Below are 26,905 nucleotides of genomic sequence, written 5' to 3' on the forward strand. Positions count from 1 at the left end.
CTTGTCAACCCTGTAATGTCTTCCTTACTAACATCTGAGGACTTGTGCTAACGGTGTGTCTCACAGATTAGTCAAGTAACAGCCTAACGTAGCTGTGCTGACAGAATCATACCTTACAGTTAACATTCTGGACTCCACATCACCATTCCTGGGTACGTACTGTCTCACCGGCAGGACAGACCTAGCAGGGGTGGTGGCACAGTGGAATACAGCAGAGAGGGAGCTGCTCTGGCAACTCTCAACATCAACTCTGGACCCCATAGTCTCATGGCACCAGATTAAACACGGCCAAGGAAACCTCCTGCTGATTACCACGTACCATCCTCTCTCAGCTGATGAATCAGTACGTCTCCATGTTGAGCAGCACTTGCAGGAGACATTGAGGGTCGCAGGGGCACAGAACGTACTCTGGGTGGGGGACTTCAATGTCCATCACCAAGACTGGCTCGGTAGCACCACCACAGACTGAACTGGTCGGGTCCTACTGGACAGAGCTACTAGACTGGGACTACAGCAGGTGGTGAGGGAACCAACAAGAGGGAAAAACACACTTGAGCTCATTCTCACCAACTTGCCTACCGCAGAAGCATCTGTCCATGACAGCATCGGTAGAAGTGACCACCGCACAGTATGTGTGGAGACTAAATCCTGTCTCCACATTGAAGAAACCCTCCACTGCGTAGTGTGGCACTACCACTGTGCTAAATGGGACAGACATCAAACAGATCTAGCAGCCCAAGGCTGGACACATATGAGGCACTGTGGGCCATCAGCAGCAGTGCAATTTTACTCAACTGCAATCTGCAACCTCATGGACTGGCATATCCCCCACTCTAACATTACCACCAGGACAGGGGATCAACCCTGGTTCAATGAAGAGTGCAGGAGGGCATGCTGAGAATGACAGCAGGCATACCTCAATATGAGGAGTACTCTTGTGAAGCCACAATACAGGACGACTTGCACGCCAAACACCATAAGCAGCAAGCAATAGACAGAGCTAAGTGGTCCTACAACCAACAGATCAGATCTGAGCTCAGTGTTCCTGCCACATCCATCTGAGAACGATGGTGGACAATCAAAGAACTCACTGGAGGAGGAGGCTCCACAAATATCTCCATCCTCGCTGATAGAGGAGCCCAGCACACCTGTGCAAAAGATAAGGCTGAGGCATTTGCAACTATCTTCAGTCAGAAGTGCTGAGTAGATGATCCAGCTCGGCCTCCTCCAGGAGCCCCCAGCTTCCCAGATGTCAGTTTGCAGCCAATCTGATTCATTACACATGGTATCAAGAAACGGCTGAAAACACTGGATACTGCAAAGGCTATGGGCCCAGACAAAATCCCGGCAATGGTCTTGAAGATTTAGAACTTGCTGTGCCACTAGCCAAGCTGTTCCAGTACAGCTACAAAATTGGCATCTACCCGGCAATGTGAAAAATTACCCAGGTATGTCCTGTACGCAAGAAACAGGACAAGTCCATCCCAGCCAATTACTGCCCTATCAGCTTACTCTCAAATCATCAAAGTAATGGAAGGGGTCACCAACAGTGCTATCATACAGCACCTACTTGGCAATAACCTGCTTACAAATGTCCAGTTTGGGTTCCAGCAAGGCCATTCAGCTCCTGACCTCATCACGTCCTTGGGGTCCAAACATGGACCAAAGAGCTAAATACCAGAGGTGAGGTGAGAGTGATAGCCCTCAACATCAAGGCAGCATTTGACCAAGTATGGCATCAAGGTGCCTTAGCTAAAATGGAGTCAATGGGAATTAGGGAGAAAACCCTCCACTGGTTGGAATCAGACCTGGCACGAAGGAAGATGGTTGTAGTGGTTGGAGATCAATCATCTCAACCTCAGGCATCACTGCAGGTGCTCCTCAGGGAAGTGTCCTAGGACCAACCATCTTCAGCTGCTTCATGAATGACCTTCCTTCTGTCATAAGGTCAGAAGTGGGGATGTTTACAGATGACTGCACAATGTTCTGCACCATTCGTGGCTCCTCAAATAGTGAAGCAGTTCATACCCAGATGCGGCAGGACCTGGACAGTATCCAGGCTTGGGCTGACAAGCGTCAAGTAACATTCAAGCCATGCAATGACAAGAGAGAGACTCTAACCATCGTTCTTTGACAGTCAGTGGCTTCAGCCATTCAACTAGCTGAAGCGATTCAATTATGATGAACCAAGAGGCAAAGGGTGCACGGTTGCAGGACATAATCGCTTTAAGCCTCTGAGTGCACCCCTCTCCTCCATTTATTGAGCTGATCAAAGAAGTAAGGGGAGGGCAAAAGTGATGGAGGAGCAGGAGGCCTTTGTCTGCAGGGTACAGACCTTGCTAGTAGCCTCTGTTGCTGAAGGGACCCCCAAAGCCACACAGCAGGGGTTTTGCAGGATTTTGTGAAAGATTTGGGAGTTGAGGTATCTCGGATGTTATCGCGGGTGCTGTCACCAAGCATGACAAAGCCAATAGTGAGCCGGACACTGATGGAACGTACTAAGCAGAGGGCCACCATTGAACTGGTTCCTTGGGAAAGGGGAGTGAGCGGTTTTGTCTGTTACAACTGTGGTGAGGAGGAACACTTTAGGCAGGAATGTGAAGGATGGGAAAACCTCCGGAGAGTGATCTCGCAGTTACTTAAGCAGAAAGGGAAGTCGGGAAACAGCGAAGAGACCCGGTGAGGGAACGGCCTGGCGTCTTGGGGGGGGTGGGGCGGGGGGACACGTTCCAACCAATGTATCAAGGAAGAAACTAAAGTGAAGAACTCTATTCCTGAAGGCTTAGTGGGGCCAAGCTCCAGTTATCTCTACGGATCGATGGTATTTATGCTATAGCCAATCTTGACACAGGTTCTCAGGTTACTCTGCTGTACAGATCCTTTTACAGCTGGTATTTGCAGTAAAGAATAACACAAAGAAAAGGGCCCATTCTAATTCAACAGTCAAATGTGCACAAGTTGGAGCTCATCTTGAACTTCTCCTTCACTCACGTGCTGGGCTCTCGGTCAACATTAAAACACTCACCAACTTCCGAATGTCGCTCGGAATCCATCTTGAACAAACGGGTCTTCCACCGGAATGTATGCTACAACTGGTTCTCCCCAGCGTCTTCTCTCTTTATCTCCTCTTGAACAAAAACCCAAGACCAACCTTATTGTACCTCACTAAGAAAAACCTCCTGCTAATTGGATGACACACATCCCTCCTCTTCAACAGTAACTGAAACAGGTTGAAAGTAGAACTAACAGCTCCAACAGAGCTGCCAAATGAAATACAGTATCTACAGCATAACAGTAAAGATGTGAACCAGGGCATTATACTGTCCACCTACCACAAGCAGTCATGTCTCCATGACTTTGAAATAATTTGTCATCCTGTCATTAATAACACCTTTTCCAAAGGAATTTCGCGATAGTGGAACTTCCAATCCATTTGTAAATGGTAGTGACATATCTCACTTGGGGGATAGTCACAACCCTCTGTTCCCCCGGTGGTACATTGGCCAGCTGAACTGGGGGTCTCCTGACTCTTTGAGACCGCTATAGCCCATCACCTACATTGTCAGTTTCAGGCATTCCTTGGGGTACATCTGTTCTACATGGCGAGGTCTCCCCTGTCTATTACTCATGCCTTCTGGAGGCTCAGGCACCTCTGTCACTTGGCTGAGCTCAGCTTCATTCCCAGTTACTTTAGAGCCCCGCCCCTCTTCGGCATCCAGCTGCAAACCTACTTGTCCACGGATAGTTCTCCCCCCCCCCCCCCCCCCATTTTACCTATCTCAGCATGAGAAGGGTTGGAAATCTCTTCCTCAATTAGTGAGGAGTTAGCAAAAGGCAGCATGTACCACACCCCCATTTCCTCATCCTCCGAATCAGTATCCCACTCAGGGGCAGGGGCCAGTCTAAACTTTCCTGTTGTTGGTCCTTCAGTCTCGCCACATCATCGCAGAGTCCTCTTACTAGGTGTAGGATCCAGGTCGGGCTCTGGGTCAACACGCACCTCTTGTCCCAGAGGTAGAAGGTGGTTCAAATGGAGAATTTTGACAGGTTCATTCCCATCCTCTGGTTTCACTCAGAAAACTGGTACATTTGCCATCTGACTCTCTACGATGTAGAATTTTGACAGGACTATTCCCACCTTCTGGCTTCACCCAGAGAACTGACACGTTTGGCATCTGGCTCTCCTCTGCATAAGGCATAGCCACCCAGTGATCAGCCAAACTATGCTTCCCGGGTAGCCCCAGGTTCTTTATGAGAACTCTGTCTCCAGGCATCACTTGGGAGAACCTAATCTTTTGATCATATCTGCTCTTATTTCCTTGATTCTGCTTGGTAGCAGAGACCTCTGCTAGCTCATAAGCCCTTTGCAATTCCCTCCCATGTCAGGCACATACTTAAGATAGGTCGTCTGTGGCAAATCTTTCCCAGCAGTCCCAAAACAGAGGTCAACAGGCAACCCTGTTCCACGCCCAAACATCAAATAATATGGCGAGTATCCAAACAACAAGAATTCTGCAGATGCTGGAAATTCAAGCAACACACATCAAAGTTGCTGGTGAACGCAGCAGGCCTGGCAGCATCTGTAGGAAGAGGTACAGTCGACGTTTCAGGCCGAGACCCTTCGTCAGGACTAACTGAAGGAAGAGTTAGTAAGAGATTTGAAAGTGGGAGGGCGAGGGGGAGATCCAAAATGATAGGAGAAGACAGGAGGGGGAGTGATGGAGCCAAGAGCTGGACAGGTGATTGGCAAAGGGGATACGAGAGGATCATGGGGCAGGAGGCCTAGGGAGAAAGAAAAGGCGGGGGGGAACCCAGAGGATGGGCAACGGGTATAGTCAGAGGGACAGAGGGAGAAAAAGGAGAGTGAGAGAAGGAATGTGTGTATAAAAATACATAACAGATGGGGTACGAGGGGGAGGTGGGGCATTAACGGAATTTAGGGAAGTTAGAGAAGTCGATGTTCATTTTAGTTCCACATCCCATTCCCATTCTGACATGCCTATCCACGGCCTCCTCTACTGTAAAGATGAAGCCACACTCAGGCTGGAGGAACAACACCTTATATTCTGTCTGGGTATCCTCCAACCTAATGGCATGAACATCTACTTCTCTAACTTCCACTAATGCCCCACCTCCCCCTCGTACCCCATCTGTTATTTATTTTTATACACACATTCTTTCTCTCACTCTCCTTTTTCTCCCTCTGTCCCTCTGACTATACCCCTTGCCCATCCTCTGGGCTTTCCCCACCCCCCCTTGTCTTTCTTCCCTGACCTCCTGTCCCATGATCCTCTCTTATCCCCTTTTGCCAATCACCTGTCCAGCTCTTGGCTCCATCCCTCCCCCTCCTGTCTTCTCCTATCATTTTGGATCTTCCCCATCCCCTCCCACTTTCAAATCTCTTACTAGCTCTTGTTTCAGTTAGTCCTGACGAAAGGTCTCGGCCCGAAACGTCGACTGTACCTCTTCTAGAGATGCTGCTGCTTGCTGCGTTCACCAGCAACTTTGATGTGTGTGGCGAGTATCCAGTAGCTTCATTCTGTGTGCAGCTGTAGCAGTGGACCAGATGCCCAGTATGCTGACTCCTGAATCAGGTTTATTAGCACTGAGGTGAAATTTGTTAATTTAGCAGCAGCAGTTCAGTGCAAAAAATAATAAATAAAATAAAAACAATTATAATAAGTAAACAAGTAAATCAATTACGTATATTGAATCAACACACATCAAAGTTGCTGGTGAACGCAGCAGGCCAGGCAGCATCTCTAGGAAGAGGTACAGTCGACATTTCAGGCCGAGACCCTTCGTCAGGACTAACGTATATTGAATAGATTCTTTTTAAAAAGTGCAAAAAACAGAAATACTGTATTATTAAAAAAGTGAGGTAGTGTCCAAGGATTCAATGAACATTTAGGAATTGGATGGCAGAGGGGAAGAAGCTGTTCCTGCATCACTGAGTGTGTGCTTTCAGGGTTCTGTACCTCCTACCTGATGGTAACAGTGAGAAAAGGGCATGACCTGGGTGCTGGAGGTTCTTAATAATGGACACTGCCTTTCTGAGACACTGCTCCCTGAAGATGTCCTGGGTACTTTGTAGGCTAATACCCAAGATCGAACTGACGAGATTTACAATCCTCTGCAGCCTCTTTCTGCCCTGTGCAGTAGCCACCCCACCCCACCTCCATACCAGACGGTAATGCAGCCTGTCAGAATGCTCTCCACAATACAACTATAGAAGTTTTTGAGTGTATTTGCTGACATCCCAAATCTCTTCAGACTCCTATTAAATTATAGCCGCTGTCTTGCCTTCTTTATAACTACATCCAGCAGAAGTGGTTGAGGCAGGTTCGATGTTGTCATTTAAAGTTAAATTGGACAGATATATGGACAGGAAAGGAATGAAGGGTTATGGGCTGAGTGCAGGTCGGTGGGACTAGGTGAGAGTAAGAGTTTGGCACGGAATCGAAGGGCGGAGATGGCCTTTTTCCGTGCTGTAATTGTTATATGGTTACATGGTTACATCTATATTTTGGGACCAGGTTAGATCCTCAGAGATCTTGACACCCAGGGACTTGAAACTGTTCACTCTCTCCACTTCTGATCCCTCTATGAGGATTGGTATGTGTTCCTTCATCTTACCCTTCCTGAAGTCCACGATCAGCTCTTTCGTCTCACTGACGTTGAGTGCCAGGTTGTTGTTGCAGCACCACTCCACTAGTTGGCATATCTCACTCCTGTACGCCCTCTTGTCACCACCTGAGATTCTACCAGCAATGGTTGTATCATCAGCAAATTTATAGATGGCATTTGAGTTATGCCTAGCCACACAGTCATGTGTATATAGAGAGTAGAACAGTGGGCTAAGCACACACCCCTGAGGTGTGCTAGTGTTGATTGTCAGAGAGTAGGATATGTTATCACCAATCCACACAGATTGTGGTCTTCTGGTTAGGAAGCTGAAGATTCAATTGCAGAGGGAGGTGCAGAGGCCCAGGTTCTGCAACTTCTCAATCAGGATTGTGGGAATGATGGCATTAAATGCTGAGCTATAGTCCATGAACAGCATCCTGACATAGGTGTTTGCGTTGTCCAGGTGGCGTAAAGCAGTGTGGAGAGCCATTGAGATTGGGTCTGTTGTTTACCTATTGTGGTGATAGGCAAATTGCAATGGGTCCAGGTCCTTGCTGAGGCAGGAGTTCAGTCTAGTCATGACCAACCTCTCAAAGCATTTCATCACTGTCAATGTGAGTTCTACCGGGTGATAGTCATTAAGGCAGCTCACGTTATTCTTCTTAGGCAATGGTATAATTGTTGCCTTTTTGAAGCAAGTGGGAACTTCCACCCATAGCAGTGAGGGGTTGAAAATATCCTTGAATACTCCCGCTAGTTGGTTGGCACAGGTTTTCAGAGTCTTACCGGGTATTCCATCAGTACCTTCCATCTTGTGAGGGTTCACTCTCTTTAAAGACAGCCTATCATCAGCCTCTGAGACAGAGATCATAGGGTCATCAGGTGCAGCAAGGATCTTCACAGCTGTAGTTGTGTTCTCCCTTTCAAAGCAGGCATATAAGGTGTTGAGTTCATCTGGTAGTGAAGCATCACTGCCATTCATGCTACTGGGTTTCGCTTTGTAGGGATTATTGTTTTGCATACCCTGCTAGAGTGCATCCGATGTCACTTCTAACCTCATTCAAAATTGTCTCTTCGCCCTTGAAATAGCCCTCTGCAAATCATACCTGGTTTTCTGGTACAGGCCTGGGTCCCCAGTCCATTTGTTCTTCTTGCTGATCTCTAGGGTTCTCAGCAATGTCCAGTTGAACCCCTGGGGCTGGGGATCACCTTGAGGGTGATAACTCAGCTTCTCGACTCCAAACATGTTCAGTAACTCATATATGAGCCTACTCTCAAAATCCCTTTCCTGATCACTATGTGCCTGTCTGAGAAGGCCATAATGAATAAAATACTTTTCCAGTAACATTTTAGCCATGGTGGACGCCCTCTGATAATTTGTAGGGAAGGTTTGAGCATATCTGGTGTAGCGATCAGTAATAACCAAAACTTTCACCATGTTGCATGGTTCTATGGAGCCAGTTTGTTCCATTCTCCCGACAGTAGAGATGCAGCAGGGTGTTTTGTCTCTTCAACTTGAGCCATATCCCCTTTCGCAACAGCTAACCAAACAGTAGCTATACAAGGGTCAACTCGCTGAGCGGCGGCCACTTCCCCTGGACTCAACTCAGGCAACTGCTCTGTAGTCAGGGTGGTCAGGTGGCAGTAAGCTTGTGGAACGGCACACCTAGAAGCTCTGAAATGATCCATCACTCTGTCCTGCCTGTCCTTGCCTTGTCTCTGACTTCCCCATGACGGAAAACTGGCAGACTGCTTTCACACCAGCTACAAGAACGCTCTCTGCCCATTTCTGGCCCTTCATGCACACATCAGGCCAAGGTGTCCGCATCAATGTTTCAGCTTGCCGGCTGGTACTTCAAGCTAAAATCATAGGCAGACAACACCGCCATCCATTGATGGCCTGTATGTCCAATTTCACCGGGTCAGGATATAAGTCAATGGGTTGTTAGTGGTTCTCACTTCAAACTTGGCACTACATAGATAAGCACTTAACTTATCCACCACAGCCCATTTCAGTGTCAGAAACCCCAAGCTGTGCGTGAGGTAGTTTCACTTGGAGAGTGACAAACTCTGGCTCAGGCTGAGAAAAGCGACAGGTCTCAACCCTGTGCCCTGATCCTGCTATAGAACACCCTCTAAGCTTCTTGGTTGGTGTCTGTAAGCAATACATATGACAATTAGGGTTTCGCAAAAGCCAACACTGGCATTTTCATCAGCAGCTCCTTCAGCAACTGAAAGGCCTCTTCACCTTTTACATCCCCATCTTGCTCCAAAAGGTTTCAAAGTGCTACGATAAACTTTACCATCTTCTCATTTTGTCCTCCTCCCTTTCTTCCCCAAGGGAGGGTAACTGCACAGAAGGTGATTTAAAGGCTGACACACTTTATAGTCATCCTTCATGAACCTCTGTTGGTCCCCACAGAATCTAAGGGACAAGCATAGAGTGCTCACATTCTTGGTCCTTGCCCTAGTGGTCACTGCCTCCTTCTTTGACGGATCTGTAGCCTCTCTCTCCCATGAGACTATGTGGCCAACGTAGTTGACAGATGCCTTGCAGAACTGGCACTTATCCAGTGACAGATTTAACCCTTCAGTTTTCAGGCTGCCCTATCACCTTCAGTGACCTCATCTTGTGCTCTTACAGAGTGGACTCGAACACCATGAGATCATCCAGGTACACCAGCAGTTTTCTCCATGACACCCTGAAAAGTAGCTGGCGCTCCTGATATGCCCTGGGGCATCCTTTCAAACAGAAAGGCCGTAAGACCATAAGATATAGGAGCAGAGGTAGGTCATTCGACCCATCGAGTCTGCTCTGCCATTCAATCATGGACTGATCCAATTCTTCCAGTCGTCCTCACTCCTCTGCTTTCTCCCCATATCCTTTGATGCCCTGGATAATCAAGAACCAATTGATCTCTGCCTTAAATACACCCAGTGACTTGGCTTCCGCAGCCGCTCATGGCAACAAATTCCACAGAGTTACCACCCTGTGACTAAAGTAATTTCTCTGCATCTCTGTTCTAAACGAAGTCGTGCTCTCTTATAACCATATAACCATATAACAATTACAGCACGGAAACAGGTCATCTCAGCCCTTCTAGTCCGTGCCGATCTCCTACTCTCACCTAGTTCCACCGACCTGCGCTCGGTCCATAACCCTCCATTCCCTTCCTGTCCATATATCTATCCAATTTAACTTTAAACAACAACATCGAACCTACCTCAACCACTTCTGCTGGAAACTCATTCCACACAGTCACTATTCTCTGAGTAAAGAAGTTCCCTCTCATTTTACCCCTAAACTTTTGTCCTTTAACTCTCAATTCATGTCTTCTTGTTTGAATCTGCCCCACTCTCAATTGAAAAAGCCTATCCACGTCAACTCTATCAATCCCCCTCATAATTTTAAACACCTCTATCAAGTCCCCTCTCAACCTTCTACGCTCCAAAGAATAAAGACCTAACTTGTTCAATCTTTCTCTGTAACTTAGGAGATGAAACCCAGGCAACATTTTAGTAAACCCCCTCTGTACTCTCTCAATTTTACTGACATATTTCCTATAAATCGGTGACCAGAACTGTACACAATACTCCAAATTTGGCCTTACCAATGCCTTATACAATTTCAACATTACATCCCAACTCCTATATTTAATGCTCTGATTAATAAAGGCCAGCATACCAAAAGCTTTCTTCACCACCCTATCCACATGAGATTCCACCTTCAGGGAACTATGCACCATTATTCCTAGATCCCTCTGTTCTACTGCATTCTTCAATGCCCTACCATTTACCATGTATGTCTTATTTTGATTAGTCCTACCAAAATGTAGCACCTCACATTTTTCAGCATTAAACTCCATCTGCCATCTTTCAGCCCATTCCTCGAACTGGCTTAAATCTCTCTGCAGGCTTTGAAAACCTACTTCATTATCCACAATGCCACCTATCTTAGTATCATCTGCATACTTACTAATCCAATTTACCACCCCATCATCCAGACTCTCCTACCATGGGAAATAACTTTGCCATATCCAATCTGTTCAGGCCTCTTAACATTTGGAATCTATCAATCAGATCCCCCATCATTCTCCTGAACTCCAGGGAATACAGCCCAAGAGCTGCTAGACGTTCTTCATACGGTAACTCTTTCATTTCTGGAATCATTCTCGTGAATCTTTTCTGTACCCTCTCCAATGTCAGTATATTGCTTCTAAAATAAGGAGACCAAAACTGCACACAATACTCCAAGTGTGGTCTCACGAGTGCCTTATAGAGCCTCAACATCACATCTCTGTTCTTATATTCTATACCTCTAGAAATGAATGTCAACATTGCATTCGCCTTCTGTACCACCAACTCAACCTGGAGGTTAACCATTAGTGCATCCTGCACAAGGTCTTCCAAGTCCCTTTGCATCTCTGCATTTTGAATTCTCTCCCCATCTAAATAATAATCTGCCCGTTTATTTCTTCCACCAAAGTGCATGACCATACACTTTACAACATTGTATTTCATTTGCCACTTCTTTGCCCATTTCCCTAAACTATCTAAATCTCTCTGCAGGCTCTCTGTTTCCTCAATACTACCTGCTCCTCCACCTATCTTTCACATGTTTGGTGGGGCCAGGGATTGTCTTCCCTAGGCTTACGCAGCCAGGGAAACCAGAGTGTTTCATTGTGGGGCTTCATCCAGGATTGATTTCGTTGGATGCTTTGTGATTGCCCTGAGCATTGATCCAGTGGGTTTTGTGTTTAAGTCTGTGTTAAACTGTTGTTCGGTAAAGTGATTACGATATGGGGTTATGGATGCTGCAGGGGTGGAGCGGTGGTTTGATAAAGTGGCGGGAAAAAGTTTTGCTCTAGTTCAGACTAGCACTGATGTAATGGCAGTAGAATTGCTTGGTACTACTGGGGCCCCGGGGGGGGGGGGGGCATGGGTTGTCTATACTTTCCAGGAGGAGGGGAGTGTAGACGAGCGTGCCGAATCAGAAGCTGCCTCCCCTAGCTGGGGGCGGAGACTTCAAAGACAAGTTGCTCTCGCTTCTGCAGAGTGAGGGGAAGGAGTGGTCTGATGTAGAGGGTGTAATGAGTCCTCCAGCGAGGGCTGAGCATTCTAGGTTGGAGGTGGCCCCTACCTCCCTGGCGAATAAATGACGAAGTGCCCAGGTTCAAAGTCCCAGCTATTGCAGACTGAGCCTGTGCTCAGAAACGAAGCCCACCCCTAAAGGGGAAGAGGAGAATGAGACTTGGGCAGAGCAGACTTCTCTGTTGCTGGATGAGGGTCCGTGCTCTGATGATGAAAAAAGACAGCGTTTGAAGGGCTGGCTGTTGACTTAGTGAGATCCATAAAGACACAGAGCCCCTTTGCTACCCCTGCGGTCTACATGCAAGCACTACAAAAGGTGTTTGGTGCACCGGGATGCCCAGTGGAGTTAATGACAGGGTTTCAGAACTTGTATCAGGAGAAGAGGGGGAAGCTCTCTGCCTACCGTTTTCGGCTATAGAGGCAGCTAAATTGCTTGCGGCATAGAGAGGCCACTCAAATGGCTGAGGTGAATCAGTTAAGAATGGACCAAGTGGTGAAAGGCGCCCAGTCACCGGACCTGATTGTTTGGGGTCTCCGGATGTCTCATAAGATGCACCTCCCTCGTTTGTTGAGCTGATCAGAGAAGTAAGAGAGGAGGAGAATGCGATGGAGGTTTGGGAGGCCTTTGTCCACAGGGTACTGTCCTCGGTAGTAGTCCCCTTGGCTAAGGTGACCACTGATAACCCATCTCGGGGAGTAGTGAAGGAGCTCATGGCAGGATTTAGGACTGAGATGTCCTGGCTGTTAACAGTGTGTGTGCCTCCACCCCCCCACCGGATGATAGAGCTGATAGGGAGGCAGACCCCCTAAGGGACAGACTACGCAGAGGGCTGCTAGCGAACGGGGTCCCACGAGAAGGGGAGCGGCCAGTATTGTCTGTTATAACTGTGGTGAAGAGACACGTCAGGCGGGAGTGCGAAGGACAGGAAAACCCTCGGCAAGTGAGCCCCCAGGTAAGTAAGCGGAGAGACCCAGTGAGGGAACGGCCTGGCATCTCAGTGGGGAACACGTTCCCAGCAATATATCCAGGAACACCCTAAAGCAAAAAACCCTATTCCGGAAGGCTTAGTGGGGTCAAGCTCCAGTGTATTGTTACGAATTGAGGGTAGTTATGCTAGAGCCATGCTTGACACCAGCTCTCAGATTACTCTGCTGTATCATTCGTTTTACAACCAGTATTTGACGCATTTACCATTGATGCCACTCAGCGCACAAGAGATCTGGGGTCTTAGTACGGATGACCTTGTCATTGAAGCTGAAGTTTTCAGGTGTAGATGTGGGAGTGACTGAGGTCCTTGATGTGTTACTGCTGGCTTGTCTGGATCCAGTTGAGAGGACGAAGCTTCAGTTCTTGTGGGGACGAATACTCCTATTGTGAGGAGGCTAGTGGGAGCCTGCAAGGAGAAAGTTGGAGAGAACTTTCTGAAAACTTTGTGTTCTGAGCTGCTTTTGAGGAAGTGCGTGGCCGCACTGGTCTGGATGATGAGCATGAACGAGGGACTGTGTGGTTCACCCAGTCAAAAGCGGTCATGTTACAGCCTGGGGAAGTAGCGAGAGTGATGGGAAACCCCAAGTTTCCCAGTATGCTTGAGGCCGAGGCCCTCTCCGTGGATGCACCGGAAGACCACGAAGAGCAGTCAGGCTTACCTGCTGGGGAACTGCAGAAGCCCTAGGTTGTACAGGTGAACAGGATGACAATGAGTGTCAGGAACACTATGAAGAGGGGGGGGATGTCAATGGTGCACCTCTTCCCGGTGGCTGTAATGTCCCATGTCCCTGTGAGGCGAGCCGGGGAGAAACTCTCTGAAAAGAGGAAAGATGACTGCCGAGTCAGTCAACTTTGGGGACTCCCCGGCACCTGGAGGAAGAAGAGGTTGATAGAGAAAATGTTAAAGCTGGAAGATGTCTTTTCTACGAATGAGTTTGATGTGGGTTGTTCCAAGAGCACTCACTACACCATCCTGGTGACAGAGGGAACCACATTCAGTGACATTCAGTCACAGCAACTGGCACCTGCAAAGGTGGAGGACATTTGGCAGCATCTGTGGAAGTTGAAGGAAGCTGGAATCATCACTGAGTCCAGAAGCCTTTATGCATCTCCAGCAGTGGTGGCCAGGAAGAAGAATGGGAAGGTACGGATGTGTGTGGACTATCGGGCTCTGAACAGGCGTACAACCAGTATACAGAGCCGAGAATCGAGGATGCGCTGGCCTGCCTGAATGGTGTGAAGTGGTTCAGTGTGCTGGACTTGAGGAGTGGATATTACCAGATACCCATGAGTGAGGCTGATAAAGAGAAGACTTATCTGAAGTATGTGTCTGATTTGAGAAGGCAGCTGAAAAGGTCTTATGAATTAGCTGAGGTCTTGGCTGCCAAGCAGAATCAAGGAAATAAGAGGTGGTGTGATCAGAAAGTTAGGTTCTCCCACCTTCTGCCTGGAGATAGAGTTCTCAAAAAGAATTTGGGGCTACCTGGGAAACATAAGTTGGCTGACCATTGGGTGGCTATGCTTTTCGTAGAGGAGAGCCAGACGCCAAATGTGTCAGTTTCTGCGTGAAGCCAGAAGATGGGAATGGTCCTGTCAAAATTCTCCATCAGAACCTCCTACCTCTGGGACAAGAGGTTTGTGTTGACCCAGAGCCTGACCTGGACCCTACACCAAGTAGGCAGAATTGTGGTGACGTGGGAAAACAGAAAGATGAGCAGTGGAGAGACCTGAAGGGGACTTCACCATTGAATGTAGTACGGGCTCAGAGGATGAGGAAATGGGGGTGTGGTATATGTTACCCTATGCAAACTCCCCAGTAATTGACAAAAAGATTCTGAACCTTCCCACGCTGATGCAGATGAAATAGGGATGGGGTGGGGAGGGGGGACTAGCACAGGACAGGCAGGCTTGTGGCTGAATAATGAAGGGAGATTGGCTCTAAAGTAACTGGGAATGAGGCTGAGCTTAGTCAAGTGACGGGGGACCAGAGCTGTCGGAAGGACAGATAATGGATGGGCAAGGTCTCTCCAAGTAGCCAGGAACGATCCTGGAAGCATCTGAAACGGAAGAAATAAATGATGGGATAAGCAGGTCTCAGAGTCAGGAAATCCCCAGATAGGCTGGCCTATATCACAACAGGGGAACGGAGTGTTGCACCTATCCTCCTAGTGAGACATGTAACAACCATTTACTAATGATAGGAGGTCCTGACATCACAAAATTCCTTTGAAAAATATGTTATTAACAAAGAGATGATAAATTATTTCGAAGTTATGAGGGGATGACTATTTTTCTGGGTTGGGGAGGAGACAGTGTAACGCCCTGGGTCACATTTTTACTGTTATGCTGTGGGTATTTCATTTAGCAGCTCTGTAGGAGCAGCTGTTCTGCTTTCAGCCTGTTTGGGTTATTGCTGAAGATAAGAGATGAGGAGAAATGTGTGCCATCCAATTAGCATGGTGAAACTGGGAGAAGGTTCTAGAGAATGCTAGGGGGAGAGGTTTTGTGAGGGACACTAAGGTTGATCTTGGCCTTTGTTCGGCAAGAGATGAAAGAGAGAAGACACTGGAGAGAACCAGTGGGAAAACGTGAATCGATGGAGTCAAGGCACGGGGGTCTACCAAGGATCGGTGAATATGGCTTTTGGAAGACTTGAGCTCCAACTGTGCACATTTGACTGTTTAATTATAATGGGCCCTTTTTGTTTTTTCCCTTCTTTTCTTTTCTAACTCTTTGGTTAAGTTAACATTCACAAATATACTTCTTTATAAATGTATGCAGTTTGTGGTCTGTTATTTCATGCTGACGGGCTATTGCAGGGGCAGTGAGTCACACAGCGTTCACACAAACGGGGGTTTGGGTGGGTGAGACATTCCAACCCCACGGATTTGGTGGGACCAAAGTCATATACACCCTAAATGTATGAAGGCTGAGAAAGGTGAGTTCTTGCCATGGAATCCAGGGGCTGTTAGCGAGGGGCTAACAAGCCACATTTCCAGAGACATCCAGTAAAAGGGGGTTTCATATGTTTTCCCTATGACAGCAGGGGTTTCCTCTGGGTGCTCTGGTTTCCTTGCACAACCCTAAGACCCATGGGTTAGTAGGTTAACTACCCAAATTAGGATAATTAGGTGGTGTGGGCTTGTTGCAATGGAAGGGCCTGTTACAGTACTGTATATATTTATATTTAAAAAATAAAGAAAATAAAATGCTCAGCAAATAGTCCCAGTCTGTTCAACATGTCATAATAACCACGTACGATTTTGGTTATCATGCTAGCAAATTTCATTGAATCCATCATAAAGTGGTAGATTTAGATTGAAGGAGAATGAATATTGTTGAAGTCCTTAGGAAGAATTGGGTTGGGCACAGTGTCACAAGTCAGATTTAAAGCGTTAGGAAATGTGTGCATGGTTAAGGGGCAAAAGAGAGAAATATGCAGCAAATCATATTAATGCTGTGATTTTTGAGTCAATATTCTCACATATCCTCTCGGTAAATCCTAGAAATCTCTGGCCCTACCAGATCGTAAGAGTACGTTGACCAAGAGAACCGCAGTTCCTCACGTCTGCTGCTTACCACCATCTTCTCAAGGACAGAGATAAGCTAATACCGGTCTTGCTGCAAGGCCCACATCCCATAAAATTATTTTTTTATAAACTGTTCATTCTCTCTGGTCAAAATGAATCCTAAAGAAGACTATTCAGAATCAGAATCAAATTTATTACCACTGACATATGTCGTGGGATTTGATGTTTTCCAACAGCATTTCAGTGCACTCCAGAGCTTACCTTGTAAAAAACGACAGAGATACTCACTGTCCTGTGAAATACACAAGTAGATTTAAGACCAGATGATATTTAACAGCAGGAATAAACAAATGTTGGGCCTGCAGGAAAAACCCACAGCTCATAAAATCATTTTTAAAAATAATGCCCACACGTTCTGGTCAAAATGAATTCGAAGGAAGGCTATTTCAGAGGCCTGAAATATCGACTATTTATTCATTTCCATAGATGCTGCCTGACCTGCTGAGTTCCTCCAGCATTTTGTGGGTGTGTTGCTCTGGATTTCTAGCATCTGCAGAATTTTTTGTGTTTATTCCAGTGCTTGCCTTCTCAATAAAGACAAGGATATTCACTATGATAATTTGTTCATCAGGGTGGGGTTGGGGGTGCGGTTGGGGGTGGGGGTGGGGTCTCACAATCAGATTAGACAAGTAGAGTACAAGTTTTTAATCAGAACTCACTGCTGAAGATAAGAATCTATCACCATTTAATAGGATTTGTACTTGCAGGACCGCTTAAGTTTCATAATAGCTACTGCAAGGTAACTTGTGAAGGAAGGAACTGATTCATTTTGCTGAGAGTGGATCACTTAATCTTCTGACCTTACTTTCAGCCTAACTATTTGAGCACTGTGATAGCCATGTCGAACAGCTGGGATTTAGTAAATATCTCAAATCAGGAGTCATTACGAAAAGTTCCAACTAATTAAATGACTGTATATTAGAGATAGTGAGTTAAAATGTTCAACTTTTTAAATAAGTTTGACATTAAAATCACCTTGCATTTTCTGTTTTGAATTTAAATTGTAATCAATAAAATTATCGGATAACTTACTGTTAAAGCATTTATTCAGAATTATACAACCCAGAGTGTATAATATGTGCTGCCTGAAGCCTGAACAATTATTTAGAGGGAAAGGATTGTTATTCTTGCCATTTAGAATCATAGAATATTACAGCACAGAAACAGGCCCTTTGGTCCATCTAGTCTGTGCTGAACTACTCTTCTTCCTAGTCCCATTGACCTGCGCAGGGCCATAGCCTTCCATACCCCTCACATCCATATAAATCCAATTTCTCTTAGATGTTGAAGTTGATCCTGCTTCCACCACTTGTGCTTGTTCCACACTTTCACCACCCTCTGAGTGCAGGATGTCCTTCTCGTGTTTCCCTTAAACATTTCACCTTTCACCCTCAACTCATGACCTATAGTCTCATCCAACTTCATAGGAAAAATCATACTTGCATTTACCCTATCTATCTCCCTCATAATTTTGTATACCTTGATGAAATCTCCTCTTATTCCCCTACACTACAGGGAATAAAGTTTTAATGTATTCAACCTTTCCCTATAACTTAGACCCTCGAGTCCTGGCAACATTCTTCCAATCTTATTGATATTTTTCTGTGGGTAGGTGAACAAAACTACACACAATACTCCAATTTAGTCCTCTTCAATGTCTTATACAACTTCAACTCATAATATTCCAACTATTCCAACTCACAAGTTTTGTTGGCTTCAGTATACTTCGCTCTATTCTTGTTTTTGACAGAACAGCACCTTGCTGAAAGGAATACAAATAAGATGATGAGAACGTCGCCAGGACTTCAGGGCTGGAGTTATAGAGGAAGATTGGGCAGCTAGAACTTTATACCCCAGAGTGCATACAACTGAGGAGTGACTTTGTAGAAGGGGCAAGGGGGGGGGGGCAAAGATAGGGTGAATGCACACAGTCTTCTTCCCAGGGAAAGGGGACCTAAAACTAGAGAAGATAGGATTAAGGTGAGATGGAAAATATTTAAAAGGGACTTGAAAGACAACTTCTTCATGCAGAGGGTGGTGTGTATAAAAGTTCAAAAGTTCAAAGGTTGAAAGTTTCATTTATTATCAAAATTTACAGCTCTGAATTTCTTCTTCTCCAGATAGCCACAAAACCAAAAAAGAAAAGACTGGCAGCACAATCATCAACCCCAAATCCCTCCTCCACACACAGAAACAAACAAAAATGGAACAGGCACATCGACCCCCAAATCTCCCTCCCCAGATACACAAAATACAGAAAGATCAGGCGAAAGGCACAGAATATAAATAAACTAAAGGACTGAAAAAATGTCTACAGTCCAAGTCCATATCCAAAACATAGAAAACCTGGGTAACATTCTCTAGGCATAGCAGCTGGCCTTTCCCTCTCCAGTAGCAGAGTGATCGTACCAGCAATCAAAAGGCAGGTAGCCAATGCTTACCTTCCACATTTGCCTCAATGTTTCAATCTTCCTTGTTGTTTTAATCAGCAAACAATGGCAGCTTATTTGGCCAATGGAGTCGAACATCGGCTCATACCCTGCAACCATCCTGCAGCCTTCTCACCATGAGGTTTGGGCACACTGCATCTGCCTCCCGGAATCCCCTTAGAGACTACAGGAAGCTGAAACACCCAAATAATCTCCAAACTACAAATCACAGGCTCCAACAGTTCCAGAATGACACTCAAGATGAAAAACATAAAAGAAGAGAAATATATAGTTTCATGATCTACCCAGAAGATGTTGACTGAAGGAGTGTTGTACGCAAATGTTATCTTGACCAGAAGCAGAAGATGCCGCCTGTTAGACCATAAGATTGTAAGACAATAGAGGCAGAATTAGGCCATTCTGCCCATCAAGTCTGCTCCGCCATTTGATCATGGCTGATCCATTTCACTCTCAACCCCAATTACCTCCCTGGCTTATCGAGAATCGATCAACATCTGCCTTAAATACACTCAGTGACTTGGCATCCACACCCACCTGTGACAGCAAATTCCACAGGTTCACCACTCTCTGGCTAAAGAAATTCCTCCTCATCTCCATTCTAAATGGACATCCCTCTATTCTGAGGTTGTGCCCTCTGGTTCTAGACTCGCCCACTGTAGGAAAAATCCACTCCACATTCATTCTATCTTGTCCTTTCAGCATTCAAGAAGTTTCACTGAAATTCTTCCTTATTCATCTAAATTCCAGTGAGTACATTCCAGAACCATCAAACACTCCTCATATGATAAACTTTTCGTTCCTGGAATCATCTTTGTGAACCTCCTTTGAACCCTTTCCAATGCTTGATGAGGTCTCAAAACTGCTCAAAATACACCAAGGGAGGCCTCACCTGTGCCTTATGAAGCCTCAGCAATACATCCTTGCTTTTATATTCTAGTTCTCTTGAAATGAGTGCTAACATTGCATCTGCCTTCCTCACCACAGACACAACCTGCAAATTAACCTTTAGGGAATCCTGCACAAGGACTCCCAGGTCCCTTTGCACCTCTGAATTTTGAATTTTCTCCATGTTTAGAAAATAGTCCGCACTTTTATTTTTTCTACCAAAGTACATGACCTCACACTTCTGGACACTGTATTCCATCTGGATCATTTTCCTAACTTATCTAAATCCTTCTGCAGACTCCCTGCTTCCTCAACACTACTGACCCTCCACCTATCTTTGTTTCTTAGGAAAACTTGGCCACAGAGCTATTGACATATAACATAAAAAGAAGTGGTCTCAACACTGACCCCAATGGAACACCACTAGTTATTGGTAGCTAACCAGAAAAGTTCCCTTTATTCCCACTCTTTGCCTTCTGTAAATCAGCCACTCCTCTATCCATGCTACTGTCTTTCCTGTAATACCATGGGCTCCTATCTTGCTAAGCAGCCTCATGTATGGCAACTGGTCAAAGGCATTCTGAAAATCCAAGTACACAACATCTACCAATTCTCTTTTGTTTATTCTGCTTATTATTTCCTCAAAGAATTTCAACAGGTTTTTTGTTGCCTTCTGTTGTTTTTCAAAAGCTTCCTAATCTGCTAACTTCCTGCTAATTTTTGCTCTATTATATGTCCACTCTTTTGCTTTTACGGTGGCTTTGACTGCCTCTGTCAGCCATGGTTGTGTCATCCTGCATTTAGAATACTTTTTCTTTGGTATATTTCTATCCTGCTCCTTTTGAATTTCTCCCAGAAACCCCAACTATTGCTGGTCTGTCATTGTCACTGTTATGATCCCTTCCAATCAACTTTGGCCAGCTCCTCTCTCATGCCACTGTAATATTGATGCAGTTGAGTTTAGCTTCCCCCTCTAGGGTGAATTCTATCATGTTATGATCACTGTTTCCTAACAGTTTCTTTACCTTAAGCTCTCTAATCAAATCAGGTTCATTTCACAAAACTCAATCCAGAATAGCTGATTCCCCTACTGGGCTCAACCACGAGATACTCTAGAAAGCCATCTTGTTGGCATTCTACAAATTCTCCCCATGACTATTATAGCAATGCCAATTTGAAATGCATTTTCTATCTCCAACTAAAATTTGTAGCCTAAATCCTGGCTACTGTTCAGAGGCTTGTATATAACTCCCATCATGAACCTTTTATCCTTGCAGTTCCTCAACTCCACCTACAAGAATTCTACATCAACTGATCCTATCACCTCTTTGAAAGGATTTGATTTCATTTATTACCAGCCCCTCTGCCTACCTGCCTGTCCGATCAATACAAAGTGCATGCTTGGACGTTAAGCTCTCAACTATAGTCTTCTTTCAGTGATGCCCATAACATCATTGTTGGCCAGAAGGAACTGTAATCTACAAATCAATGAACAGAAGTCTTTGTTCTAGCCATGTGGTTGCAGGATTGGAGGTGGCCATTTTGTGAGAATGTCCTTGTAGCTGCCGTTTTATGAACTGTTTGTTGAACCGGTTCTTACTCAGGGATAGTTAATCAGAACAATTGTACGTGGACATAAAGAGCTTCTGCTAATGATTTGTTAAACTTGAGCTAATCACACAGAAAAATACTGGAGGAATTCAGCAGGTCAGGCAGCACCTATGGGCATGAAAAAGCAATCAACATTTCGGCCCAAGACCCTTCATCAGAACCATTTTCTGATAAGAAGCTGTTCATCATGTAGAATGACCAGCCTGTGCTCTGGTCATCTGGGTCAAGTGTTTGGCTGACCTGGTTAGGCTGATTTGAATCAGTCTGAGGTGAACAGAACAAAAGAAATCATCTAAGGCACAAGACTAGAGAAAAGAGCCATAATGGGCCACATCCAATGAGAAGCCGACATAGGTCAGTCAGATGACTTGACCCAATGCAATTGAAATATCATAGTTTGATCTGATAAGGAAAAAATAGAACTGGAGGATTTTGGGAGCATAGACAGTGAAAACTCTGTCGAGACCAACCATTGCAGACGTGGATGACCTCACATTGGAAACATGGAGATTATATCAGGCTCAAGAAGAATGCCTAGCCAACGTAGACTCCTTTTTCTAGGTATTACCTTTTCCCTTCTTTGACCATCCATGGAGGGGCAGGGAAACTTAGAGTATGTGAACACAGCTATTTAGTTTTGTGAACTGAGCCAGTGAAGGTACTTGTAAGTAAATACAGATTTTCTCTGTGCTTAACTGATCATTAAGGGTTAACCCTCAAGTTCCTATTGAAATTTTACCCACTCACCTTCATTGTATCGCCTTGATTCCTGATTGCATTACCCAAATCTGAGAAAAAGGCACCCTGTCTATGCCATTCATGGACTATAGACTCATTGAGCAAACAACACAGAGATACTGTAGGTCCTTTAGCCCATCTAGAACATGCTGAATTGTTTTAGTGCCTAGTCCCAACGACCCACATGTGGACCATTGCCCTCATACCCATCTCATCCATGTACCTATGCATACTTCTCTTAATTGTTGTAACTGCACCCCCCCCCCATCCAACATGTCCACTGGCAACTCATTCCTCACTCACACCATCCTCTGAATGAATTAAGTTCTCATTCAAGTTACTCTTAGATATTTTACCTTTCATTCTAGACCTATGAACTCTAGTTGTAGGCTCACCCAGCCTCAGCGGAAAAAGCCTGCTTGCATTTATCCTATTAATACCCCATGTAATTTAGTATGCCTCTATCAAATCTATTCAACCTTTCTTTGTAACTCAGGTCCTTAGATACCAGCAACATCTTTGTAAGTTTTCTGGGTATTCTTTCAAGCTTTCCTGTAGTTGGGCGACCAGAACTGCAGACAATATAGCTTCAAATACAGCTTCACCAACATCTTGTACTACTTCGACATAACATCTCAACTCCTGTACCTGATTCGTGTGGTGGATGATCTGTTTATTTTTGTGTGTGAGTGTGGGGGGTGGTGGGGTTGGAGGTTTGGTGCTACTGCCACTATTCTTTTCTACGAGGGAGGGTGTCAGGGATCGGGGATTGTTATGTGTAGGGAGTTGGTGATTGTTACTGTGGCTGTTTTTGTTATGGTGAGAGGGGAGAATTTTGGGGTCTGAGAGATTTGTTTCTTTTTTTTCATGTGGCGGGGAGTTGATGTCTTTTCTTTCTCAACAACCATGGTCTTTCTGTATTTAATGGCTATCTGGAGCAGACAAATATCAGAGTTGTATTGTACGTGCGTACTTTGACAAGGAAATGAACCTTTGAACCTTTGCACCCAGTGCTCTGGTTTAAGAAAGCCAATATGTCAAAACCTTTCTTTATGACACAATCTACTGGTGACACCATTTTTTTTTTAGCTTATGAGAACACTCAGTCCTCTTCTAATGTCATTTAGTAATGCTTACATGCATCAGGAAATGATACAATGTTTCTCCAGAGTGATATCACAGAAAACAGCACAAACCAAAGACTAACACTGACAAAACCACATAATTATAACGTATAGTTACAGCAGTGCAAAGCAATACCATAATTGGATGAAGAACAAACCATGGGCATGGTTAAAAAAGTCTCAAAGTCCCTGAGTCGATCGACTCCCGAGTTCCTGATAGCAGGCGGCAAAAGGGAGAAACTCCCTGCCATAAACCTCCAGGCACCATCAACTTGCCGATGCCTTGGAAGCAGCCGACCACAGCTGACACTGAGTCTGTCCGTCTGAAAACTTCGAGCCTCCAACCAGCCCCTCCGATACGGCCTCCCGAGCGCCATCCTCTGCCGAGCGCCTTCGACCTAGCCCTAGCTGCTGAAACAAGCAAAGCCGAGGATTCAGGGCCTTCTGCTCCGGAGATTCCGGTTACCACACAGTAGCAGTGGCAGCGAAGCAGGCACTTCAGAAGTTTTCCAGATGTTCCTCCGTACTTCTCATGTCTGAGTCCATCAAATCAGAATTGTGCATGGTCCCCTACTTGACAGATTACAGATATCATTCACCGGAGAGGACGCGCGTGCTGCCGTCTGCCATTTAAATGTATTCCAGATCCTGTTATTCTGCAATGCTTTTATACACCTCTATAAAATCAGCTCTCAGTCTCCTTTGCTCCAAGGAATAAAGTCCTGGCTTGTCGATCCTATTTTTACAGCTCAGTCTTTGTAAATATTTTTCGTACTCTTCTGAGTTTAATAACACCTTTCATATAGCAGAGTGCTTTCCCTCTCTTGGGAACCAAGCAAAAGTTCCCAGTGGTTTTGCGCAAATATTCTGCCTTACATTCCATTGTCATCACTGACTTCAGCAGCTCCAAGAACCATAGACTCATCCACTCAATCTTTATTCATCCACTCAGTCTTATATGTTATTTCTAATGATTTTCATATTATTACAACCCTGTGAAAGAAAATGTTCCAAAGCACTTTTCAACTTGCTACTTCTGACATGTTATCAGTTACCACAGCAGACACATTACACAAATCAAGGGCAGAATAGGAAATCAGATTTGGTTGTGTTGCTTGAGGGATGTAGACTAGGGCCGAGCCTTATTCTGTATATCTCTAAAAGTGCAATGAACCTTAGAAAAACGCTACCTCAGTTTAACATCCAATTCAGAGAACAACACCTGCATTAGCACGGTACTCCCTTGTTACTGTGCTGTAATTATCCACACAGATTTTGTGTTCAATTAACATAAGATTAAATTTAATTAGTTGTCTTTTAAAAGACATACCTGAACCACTTCCTCTGGTAACTTGTTCTACACACACACACACACACACACACACACACACACACACACACACACACACACACACACACACACACACACACGTCTGACTTTTTCCTCCATGACCTCCTCTTTTGGCATGATGAGGCCATTCTCAGGGCGGAGGAGAAAAACCTCATATTCCATCTGGGTAGCCTCCAACTTGATGGCATGAATATTGATTTCTCCTTTCGGTAATTTTATTCCCCTTCCCCTTCCCTCTTCCTCTATTCCCCCCCACTGGCCTCTTAGCTCTTCTTCTCACCTGCCTATCATTTCCCTTTGGTGCCCCTCTTTCTTCCTTTTCCTCCTATGGTCCACTCTCGTCTCCTATCAGATTTCTTCATCAACAGACCTTTACCTTTCCTTCTAACTTGGCTTCACCTATCACTTTCTAGCTATCCTCCTTCCCCTCCTCCACCTTTTAATTCTGGCATCTTCCCAGTCCCGAAGAAGAGTCTTGGTTCCTCCAGCATTTTGTGCGTGTTACAAGGGACAACTTTCCTTTCATACCAAGGGTGGTATGTATGTGTAATGAACTGCCAGAGGAAGTGATTCAAGCAAGGGAAATAATAACTTTTGAAAAGATAGTTGACAAGCAAATGAACAGGCAAGATTTAGAAGACTCTGGCCTAAAATTGTGCCAGTGTGAATGGAGTATCTTGATGGGACTAAGGGACATGGGTCAGTCGAGCTAATAGACCTCTTTTCCTGCAGTACAACTCTGACTGGACCTAATCTGGAGTATCTTCTCCCTGGAATTGTGGATGTCAACAGAATACATGACTTGAACTTATCGCACTTGAACTGAGGAAAGATTGGCAAATGTTTATAGTTTGTTACTGGAAAATATTTAAGTTCATCGCGGCAAATAAAAATTTACCCAAAAAAATGAAAACATTAAAATGATTAAAACAAAAACAACAGGAATTCTGCAGATGCTGAAAATGAGTCCTGACGAAGGGTCTCGGCCTGAGATGTCGACTGTACCTCTTCCCAGAGATGCTGCCTGGCCTGCTGCATTCACCAGCAACTTTGATGTGTGTTGCAATTATTAAAACAAGTCTGCTTTTCTAATCAGGATTAGGCTTTGGAAGAACTTTTGAAAGAAGTAAGAATTAAAAATTTGGGCAGCGTATGTTGAGCCAATTCTGTTCTATTGTAACACACACAAAATTCTGCAGGAACTCAGCAGGTTAAGCACCATCTATGGAAAGTCAACATTCCAGGGCAAGACTCTTCATCAGGGCTTTCTATTATTCCATTATCATAGCTATGGTGACCTTTGGTTTCAAACCCATTTCCTGTCTTACCTTTATGACTCTTAATTCCCCTGTGGTACAGAAATCTATTTGACCAAATTACCCAATATCCACAGTCCCTGGGATGTAAATTTTGTGTCAAAGAGTGACTTAACATGACCAAATTAGTCACTCCTTGATGTTGGCTGAAGAATACAAAATTTACCTTTATATAATAAACACGAGAGATTCTGCAGATGCTGGAAATCTTGAGGAACACCACAAAATGCTGATGGAACTCAGCATGTCAGGCAGAATCTACGGAGAGGAATAAATGGTTGATGTTTCAGACTGAGACCTGATAAAGGATAATAGATGCTTCTATGTCATGCAATAAGTAGAAATGCAATAATATATAATATTGAGAAGGTGCATTTTTTATTTTTGTGAATGAGAAAGGAGTTATGGAGGATACAAAAGCATTGACAAAAGCTAATGAAATGGAAGTTCAAGTATAGCTTGTTGGTATTCATTACAATAATTCTGTTCAGTTGTAGCATTAATGCTTGAATGTCATTTTTAATATTTCATTCATATGAAAATGAAGGCACTTATTGTTTACAACATATATAACTGTTTGCTGCTGATGAAAATACTTAGAATTTTCAATAAATTATAATTTTCTATAATTTTAACATACTGAGAAACAAATGTTTATTCCATAGAAGACCACTTCAATCTAACTGTCAAGCATGAACCTGTCAGAATGGAACAGTAGCATGGCTTGAGAGAAAACATTAATAATTCTTCTACACAGGCTCCTGATCTCTCAAAGATATCATAATAAATATCACCTACATACAACACTGTGAGCATTTACTTTCAGTGACGGCTGTGTGACATTTCATTACAACAGAATTAATACGCTGCTCATGCTGTATACACTTGAAACTGAACCAAATGCTGTACTTGATAAAATTGATGAGGCAGTTGGCTAGGCAAAGTAACTGCTAACTGCTTAATTCATACAAGATGCTGGAGGAGCTCAGCAGGTCAGGCAGCACCTATGGGGGGAACAAACAGCCAACGTTTCGGGCTGAGTCCATTCACTAGGGCTGAGTCCATTCAAAGACTATTTAAATTTTATTTTTTAATTTATCTTTATTGAGAGACAGCATGGGATAGGCCCTTCTC

Source organism: Mobula birostris, chromosome 21 (genome assembly GCF_030028105.1).
Source record: "Mobula birostris isolate sMobBir1 chromosome 21, sMobBir1.hap1, whole genome shotgun sequence".
NCBI classification, from domain to species: Eukaryota; Metazoa; Chordata; class Chondrichthyes; order Myliobatiformes; family Myliobatidae; genus Mobula; species Mobula birostris.